We start from the raw sequence: 9,551 nt of genomic DNA on the forward strand, positions 1-9,551 counted from the left end.
TCCAGCTTTGTAAACGTCTCTGTAAACTGTGGGGAAAAAGCGGCCATTTTAGCACATAAGTGGGCTGTAGTACAAACAGACACATTTCCCAAGCAGGAACCAATCTGCAAAATATTGCACTTCGCATGCAGTTAGGAATGAGATCGACTATCATATCTTTACTTAAATATGCTAAGTGAGGTGATCAAAAATGGCCAAGCTGACAAATATCCTTGATCAACATCTAAATACACATTTTTCAAAGGAAGTCATAGCTGTTTATCATGCCTAAATATTCCGATAGCTGGTATTGATTTCACCCTGTCAGCTTGCATCTACTGGTGTTGATAAGGAGTCTTTGATAATATGTTGATTTTTCTTTTTCCTAAAAAAGCTATTTTTTCCCCTGGAGATTTATGGATTTTAGGTCACCTTGCTGGGTTTTCCCATTTGTAGTCAATGAGTGACCCAGAATCTCCTGCCTCTATTTATTTATTTATTTTTGACAAGGTTATCTGCTAGGTATTTTATCAGGGTCTATTTCCTCTGTGCCTCTGGCTTCCGAAAACTGAGAGTTAATTTTGTCCGTCAGTTAGGACCAACTGCACAACCGCCTGCAGCTCTGCAATGCTCATCAACTCATTGGAAGGGCTGCAGGAAAGGCAAGCTGCCTCTGGTCTTGGGACAAGGCTTTCCTCCACTGCTTTGACCCAGAGAAAGATCCAGTCCTCTCCAGTTACGTGCTTTCATTCTCCCACCATCTCCTTTCCCACCTGTCCTTTGAAGCACTGATGAGATGTTTCTTCCATCATTTACTGCAGCTCCTCTCGGACTGGGCAAGAGTCTCCCCTTGGTCCCAGGGACCAGTTTTTCTTCATTTGCTTGTCTGGCTTGGTGTGCACGCATCCAGCCAGCAAACAAGGGCAGTTTACTTTAAAAGAAACACGGGTTTATTTATTACAAGCCATTTTAAATCATTTATTTGACTTTTAAATTATCCTTAGCATTGAAGTCTCATCTGCTTTGCAGATGGAAAGCAGCAATTGCCAAACAGCCTTTATTGTCTGGGATATCCCCAGCCCACAGTCAACCGTTTTGATGTTCTTTTGACCACTTTCATTTTAGGTTGTCCTTAAGGCTCAGCCAAGCTCCCTGGATTTTCCCAAGCAGGCAGTAATCACTGTTCCGGAGGCCTTCTGAGCTGGCATTGTATGGGTCGGCTTGCTGACCGACCTCCCAGGCTTTCTGAATCTGCCAGGGCACAAAACGTGAGGATGTGCTATCCTTCTTCAGGGTCTTGCCTGCAGGACACGGCTGGTTCTCCTTATTCCTCCTGAAGCCTTCTGGAGGCTTATGTCAGTGTGAAAGGGACTTCACAAATGCCATGCCAGCTGTGATGCTCTACAGCCTGTAAGCTCTAGACCAGGAGAGATGGTGCTCTTCCATCAAGCTGCTTGCAAGTCATGTACAATTTCAAAACCACATCAGTGCTGTTAGGTGAAAGTAGCCTGGTGTTGTTACATTACTAGCTCTCATGTTAAAAAACAACTGCATTGAAAATTTTAACGGTTGGAGTTATTAAGTACTAAATAGGTTTGTTAAGTTAACTTTTGGTAAGACTTTGCAATGAAGACCTTTACTCTTCTGTTTATAGGTACAATGTTGTCATCCGGGTTGGAGATCCTTTGTCACTGTTTGTTCATTACTGGATAAACCAGACATACAGAAATAGCTGGATGCACCTCCCTGATACACAAGGTCAGTTTTTGTAGGATGATAACAAAGCCATGACTTTATGAAGCCTGTTTGAGGCAAAGCAGTGTTTTTGGCTCAGGACACGTCAGATACCCAAGACAGAAAGGACTTGGATTAGACCTGTCTTCTGTTCTTTCAGCGATGTGCAAGTACGACCAGCCAGTCCCCAGCCTACGAGGATGAATAGTGGCCTCTTAAAAACAAGCAGTCTTTCTTTTTGTCCCCTTTGCTGTCTTTTAAAACAGCAACTTCAGCTTTTTGGCTGCTTTCCCTTATTGCACGCCCCTTCTGCACCAGCAAGCAGCTACGCTGGGTTTGTGGCGGGACTACCCTGTGGTTTAGGGGGCTGCTGGCTGGGATGGGTTTGGTGGCTCTTGCCTTGGTCCCCACACTGGTGGGAGCACTGCAGCTGGTGGCAGAAGGCTGAGCATCCTTCCTTCAGGGACTTGTGTCGTTTCTCTCTGGAACAGCTGTAGAGGGATGGAGTGCAGCCATGAATGGACAGCAGAGTGTGGTGCAAAGCAGGCAAGTTGACCCAGACTCTTTTTGTAGAGTTCATGGAGTTTCATGTACCTATGTTGGTAAGACATTTTCTTTCTGAATCCTTTTGGATCTAGTATCAATGCTTTGAATGTACCATAGCAGAGAAGTTCCCCACTTCAATCTCTTGTTGTGTAATTCCTTTGGTGTTGTGGGCTTTTTTTGTTGTTTGTTGGGTTTTTTGGGGGTTGGTTTTTTTTTGCTTGGTTGGTTTTTTTTTGGGGTTTTTTTTTTTTTTAATTTTTATTTTTCAGTTTTAAATATCCTACCTTTAGTTTTATAGTTCACAGAAGGTCCCTTTATTCCACAGTATCAGACAGGAAAAAGAGAACTTCCTGATCAGTCTGTACCAGACATTACTTCATGTACTTTTATTCTCTCTCCCTTGTTTTTCTCTGAAGATAATAATCCCAATCTTTTCAATCTTTTGTGAATTGCCATGCCCTTGATCCTACTTGTTGCTTTTCTTTGAATCCTCTGAAGTTCCCAGTCTCTTTGAGATGGCTGGAGATGGCTGAACCACAGCAGTCTGCTTGAGGTTGTACCACAGATCTGTGTCAAGATAGTCTATCTTATTTTCTTCACCCTATTTTATCTGCGTACTGAAAGGATGGAGTTGTTGAGCTTTCTGTTGCACAACAGCAAACAAGGCTGGGTGACACTTGGGGGCAAAGGCAATGATCTAGGTTACTTCCTAAAGCATTCCTTGTATATTTGTCCAATCTGTTCCTAAAGACCTCTGGAGACTCCACAGCCCTACAGGCTATCCCAATGTTTTGTGACCTTTGCTATTAGAAAGACAGAAAAATACCTAACCTGAAGCTTTCTTGCTGCAATTTACATCCTATATACCTCCCATGGGCAGGGAAAGCTTTTTCCACTTGTCTGTGCAATGGCCTGTTACATATTTGAAGACTTTCATCATGTTTCCCCTTTAGCATTCTCCTTAGGAACAACTGCAGTTCACCCAGGTGTTTTGGTCATATTTTCTAGATCTCTTATCATTCTTACTGTCCTTTCTGACTGGGCCATGGCTTTCCTGAGTTTCATGCCCCAAACCAGACATAATACCTCTAGGTGAAATCTTAACACCACTGTGTAGACTGAATGGAAATGATCCCTTTGTGTCTTAAGAGGTATAAGCCAGTCCATACATCACAGCATGGTGTGCAGATCAGTTCATGTGTAGCTCGTGAACAACCATACTGCCCTACTAAACCATTTTCTGAAATATTGCTGTCCTGTAGCTCCGCTGTAGATTCAGTGCAGGTCCTTTCCTCTGTCCTTACTGAGCTGAGCTCCATCGTCTCCAGCTTACTCTTAGACTCTCAAGAGGAGGCTGAACCTGAACCTGGACCCCAGCCGTTCTTGCAGCCATCTCCAGATTGGTGCAATCTGAAAATTTAGCAGTCTTCATTATCCAGTTGAACCATTGAATAGTCTGGTACAACTCCTGAGCAATGCCATGCAGTACATCCTTGTATCTTGAAAGAAAAATCAGTCATAACTAATTTCAAGAAGGTTTTAATAATTAGCTGGCATTGGCCTTAGAGAAATTTCTTCTAGTCCATTTCTCCTTTTATGAGAAAGGCACCTGAGAAAATTACTTATCAGCAGCTTTACCTTCTTGCTTTTCCCTGCCAAGGACCTCCCACCTGAAGCTGTTCCTTAGCCATTTTTCACTTGTAAGGTATGTTAGCAGTTTCCCTTTTCTCCTAAATGCATAACTCCATGCAGATATAATGAACTTCCTTGGCAATTACATTGTCCATTCATCTAGCTTTTTTGAAGGTCTCTGAAGTTTCCTTTAGTCCCCTCTGAGGCCTGGTTAACTTCATAAATTCATACCTATGTTTCCTATTTATATCTAGCATATCCTAGTTCAGCATTTGTCTTTTCCCAATCTGTACTGTAACAACCAACACGAAATGGGTTTAGGAGGGAAGGCTGAGGCCTTTGTAGTTAACCCGATGCCCTGATGAAAAGTGACCACCTAAGCCTCCTCTCTGCCTTCTGTCTCCTGGACAAGTTCTGACACTGTAAATTGTCAAATATATTCTGCAAGACAAAGTAAGCTTAGTTTTTCCTTTATTCCTTACCTTACTGATACAATCATTAATTCTAAGAGATTAGTGAGATCTTATTTTCATTTACAAAACCTTACTTGCCATAACATGACCTTTCAAATATTTTGAAAGACCATTCTGACTGATTTTCAGGTCAAGATGTGTGGCTCCATAGCTTTGCTGGCAGCCCCATTGTTCCAGCTTCTGACAGTCATGGATATGCTCTATGTGATTTGGAGAATGGTTAGTTGCCCTCTTGTTCCAATGTTTCTTTATTGTTCTGATGCTATTTTTGAGAGTACTACCAGAGGAGACCAGTAAAGGGAGAGCAACTATATGGTGTTTTTTATTATGAGACTGCAAAACCCTATACCCTTCCTTTTTTGCTGTGTTGAGCTATTTATAAGTTCTAATTCTAACCTTTTACGGCTTTTTTACTTCTTCACTTTGAGACTCATTCCCATTTTCATATTCAAGGTCCACTTGTGCCCTTCTCATTTTCCCTTTTGTCGCTGCCAACCGAAATTTGAGATGTTCCTTTTTACTGGTTTTCATAGATTCAGATTTCTACACTCTGTTGGCTTTCCTACTGGCTCAAATAATGCATGGAAACATGCCATTTAGAATAATGGCTTCATCCTTGTCACCCTGGGAAGGTGCAACCTCTTGGGTTTCATTGTTTTGAGGAGTTTCCATGTCATCTCCAAGAGGCTTGGCTTATTTATTTATTTATTTAGTTTTCCTGTCTTAACTTTGAACTTTTGGTTAATAAGTATTAATCTCCCGTCATTATCACTGCATGGCAATCTGGTCTCCTACCTGCTCTTTGAATCTTGAGTCTTGCTTTTAATTGGGTAAATCTTAGACTCGTAAAGAGGTGTGAATCTGAATTTAAAATAGAGCAGTTGCTCTGCATAAACTCTCATTGCATGTTAGGTGGTGTGATGCAGCCTACGACACTTTAAAGTAAACTAAGACTATTGACACAAAGCAGATATTAAGTAGCTGGTTCCCCTGCACTGACTAACCTTCCCATATCGGCAAGCCTTTAGCTAATGCTTCAGCTAATGATATCTTTCAAATTAGATCCACCCTAATACTTGAAACTAAAGAACTTGGCTGCAGTGGGACATTTGGGAAAGATGAAGATGAATTAAGTAAAGGTGCGACATTAAATTGCATTAGTTAAAGCCCACCAAATCCCTGTGTTGATGCTCTTTTACAGACAAAATATCCCCAGTTTCCTTTACATTTAATTCTGAAAGGTTTAATCCTAAAACATTCACACTGGAGTTTAGGGCCTTCTTACTTCCCCATCTGCAGTTAATTTGACTTAAATGTCTCATGTAGACAGCTAATCTAAGTTAAGAGTAGAGAGTTTTCTGTTCTGTTTATAACTTGTGTTTTAAGGCAGAGAAATTGGTTCTCTAAATTCTACCTCATTGTGACATTTGACAATTTATGTTAGGCAAAGTAAGTGCTACGTTATCATCATTTGTGTTGCTTTTTCTGCCTATTAGGCTACTCAGCACGGAACATTAAACATCCTCTTTTAATATTAAGATTTATAATGCTAATTTTACAGGAATGCCATGTGGGACCAAGTCAAACATATTAGAGATATCTGAATGTCTTGTGTCTACACAAAACCATCTTGACTGATGCTGCCTTGCCATCTTTCTTTTTTTCAGACAGGTGTATCTCTCATCAAACCATTACTTTTCATTTTCTCTGGGATTTCTGTGATGTCGTCAGCTCAAGTTTTAAAGCACTATAAGCTGCTGTATTACTGTAAAATAAATTAATGAGTCAAGTCAGGCGTGGTTTTGGTATTAGAAACTGATCTGATGTGAAGACTTCTTCAGGGCTCAGGTGGAAGTGGAACAATTGTTTTCCTCTAAACAGATCTGGGAACAGAAAGATTTCAGGAACAAGTTAAAGAGACAGGTGCATGCACCCTCTCCTTCTGACCAATATTTTCCATAATTAATTATTTTTGTTTACAAGCATCTCATGTACAGGTATTTTGAGACATACCGTATCCCCACGTTTCTCTGCATTAGTTAATGTCAAGACATGCATAGCATACAACTACGTAACTGACAGCATTACCATTGATTCCTGATCTGCTAGCAACATAGGGCAACACAGACTCGAGTCAGGCTTACGTGGGATCATGAATTTAAAGTCTGCTATAAAAAATACAATTAAAATAAAAATTCAATCAGGGATGCTGAAATAAAGAGGAGCAATTTACAGACAAAGTGAATAGATGCTCAGACAATGGACTAATTTAATTTTCTGCATTGAGTATTTGTGCTAGTTACAGCTTTGGTGAAATATTTGAATTGAAAAAGAAAAAATAGATGTAAGTTTTTTTTTCTAGGCTTCAATAGCAATCATTCCCTAACTGCATCCACTGTTGAAATGCCAGGTATTCATCAAGGCACTTCTGAAGCACTGTTCATTGTATCACTGGCACATACTAGTATTAACCGGGGCTACAGTTGTCCAAGGAAGGAGGGGAGGAGAGAAATTGGAGAAGGCATTCAGTTTTCCTTCTGATTCAGTATCTGCTAGCTCCATTTAATCCAATGGGATATTTGCATTTTTGAAGTTAGACGTGTGTTTGGCTGTGTTGCCGAACAGGGAATAAGACATAAATCTGTGATGACAACTAAGTACTGTTTAAGTCCACTTCTGTGGCAACAAGCCATTTATGTTTGCTTTTTGCTCTCCATCCTGGGTTTAGTCCTAATGACGATTACTGTTCCTTTATGCAGTTATGATTTGGTACTCACTTTTCTCAAAGGGTTTCCAGGCCCTATTTCAGGTCATGCCCAGCATGCAGGCTGGTGAGACATGCAGACACTCCAACTTTAACTCACTTTCCCATTACAAGAATAATTCAAGTGGGTGGGGGAGAACACATCTGTTGTTAACTCTGAAAGTCAAGTTACTCTCATCCTCCACCAAAGTTACTAACTTAAATTGTTTGATGATTCCACAAGCACAGAAAAGGCTAGTTTAGTGTGGCTGGGGAAGATGAACTGTGTATCTCCACACCCTAATACCCCATGCTTCCTCTTGGATTTATCTGGGGTTTGAACTTTCAGTTTGCAAATACCATTTTTTTGAGAAGGATTTTTCAGGTAGTGTTCTCCATATATAAACTACTGACACTAACTCTTCACTGATAATCTTAAATGTTTCTTTCAAGACCTGGCATGGTTATAAAATACTCAGTAAAAATATTATTGACATGCAGACTGCTTTTCACGTTTCCTTTAGCCTGATCCTGTAACCACTTATAGACATAAATAGGTCAACACACACACATATATGTATTTAATTTTTTGTACTTGAGAGGAGCCAATTGTGTGTGTTTGAAGAAATTACTATTAACTGCACAGGGGTGGGGAGAAGATGACGTGCTGTATCCTTGTTTTACAAGGCAGGACAGAAAAGCAGCAAGGAAACTTCACCTTGGGCAGAGGTGGTAGGACAGGTCACATCACTAGACTCTCTACATTGCTCCAAAGGCACAGATAAAAAGCTATGCGAATATATGGAATCGGAGGGGGAAAGCTACACTTAATGTTCATTGACTTACCTGACTGTGGGCTAAATGATTGTGCAGTAGGCCCACACTAACGCTATTTTCAAGGAAGCAAAAAATACTTTTTGAAAAGCTATAAAAGGATTTAAAAGGAGTTAAAAGGATAAAGCAAGACCTGGAACATAGATTTAAAAGTTCTGATAACTTTAGTTCTGATAAGTCTTTAACCCCAATAGCTAAAACTGATGATTAGAAGCTTAGGCTAGATGAATTAAGACAAATAGGAAGGCATAACTTTAAGAGTTGGGCTAAGTGGTCATCTTGATAACCTACCTAACCAGTGGCCTTCTTGCTCAAATTCCCAGACTGGATCTTTCCAAATCAGCTGCTGCTTCACTAGAAGTTACTGCCTTGATGCATAAACTGAATGAATGAAATCCATTAGTTTGTCACGCAGGAGGTCAAATGAAGATGGTTCTCCTTGTTCTACACAGTTACTTCTGAAGCCACTTCCTGTTTAAGACCTTATAAAACACACATATATTCTCCAATGCTTTCTCCAAGACACACTTGTTAATATATGGCCTACTTGTGCTTCCTATTTTTCTTGGGTTTTAGATTTATACAGAAAAGGGAATTAAAAAAGGGGGGAGGAGAGAGAAGTGCCTTTCACTTGCCATTATTTAGCCCTCTTAAAGGAAAAAGAAAAAAGGAAACTGAAACATACTGTGCCCCACGCTGCACACACATCGCCTTTTAGAGAGTTTCTCATGGGTGGGCAACTTCCAGAATTCAGAAGGGAGAGAGAAGACTACATTAAAGACTCTTAAATTTTTCCCTAGGGAAAACTAGAGTTTGTCCGCTATTTGCAGAGCAGCATAAGGAAAACAAACAAACAAAAAGTCAAAATGCAAGTGCTCCTTTAAGCTCCTCAAGCTACTGGCTTTATGTATTCCTTTTCTATTTTGTTATGTCAAACCAAAATTAATAAATATCAATAAACATTAATAAATTCTAATAAATACCACAGTACTTAAGGTGTGTCAAAACACTAACACAAGCAACATCAGTGCCACAGCTGCGTGGCTTGGTGAGCAACTACCATCATTTGAAAATCTGGGTGGCAAAAAGGCAAAGGTCCAAGGTCTGACGTGCCCCTTCACTGCCCTCTGCCTCGCTGGGAGGGGCTTCCAGATGAACAAAGCACTGCAGGCTTCTCACTCAACACCACAATTTGTAGGTGCTCAGTTCCTCTTAAAACAACAACAGAAAACTCCACCCTAACCCAAATTGACATTTGAAAATTGGAGCATGTCTTGATGAAGGTCATAAAAGAATGGTAGGAGAGTAATAAGAGAACCCAAATATGCTGAGTCTTACTTTTCTGCTTTAAGTACAAGACAGTCTTTCTTCTTCATATTACTGTTAATTGCCAAACAAATTTTTCTGAAAAGCAGGTTCCAATTGATGTGTCCTTGGAGAAAACTTGTGCTCACCCTGCAGAAAGCTTTAATTCCTCAGTGTATTTTAAAATAAGGCCTTAGTGCTGAGCTTCCTGACTCAGAGTTAATGAAATTCAAAAGATTTTTTTTGACAGGTAAAAATGAATAGAGTCACCAAATTAATTGTCTTTGAAGAGAAAGAAAAAAAAA

General features: G+C 40.2%; 1 long non-coding RNA gene across 1 annotated transcript; it reads right to left on the reverse strand.

Moving 5' to 3' along the window:
• Positions 1-911: 911 nt before the first annotated feature.
• Positions 912-9,272, reverse strand: LOC115608150. The gene is made up of 2 exons (XR_003991448.1): positions 8,233-9,272; positions 912-6,247 (listed from the first exon to the last, which is right to left on the reverse strand). It is a non-coding gene; the product is annotated as an uncharacterized LOC115608150 (long non-coding RNA).
• Between the last annotated feature and the right edge of the window lie 279 nt (positions 9,273-9,551).

This window comes from Strigops habroptila, chromosome 5 (assembly GCF_004027225.2).
Source record: "Strigops habroptila isolate Jane chromosome 5, bStrHab1.2.pri, whole genome shotgun sequence".
NCBI lineage: Eukaryota > Metazoa > Chordata > Aves > Psittaciformes > Psittacidae > Strigops > Strigops habroptila.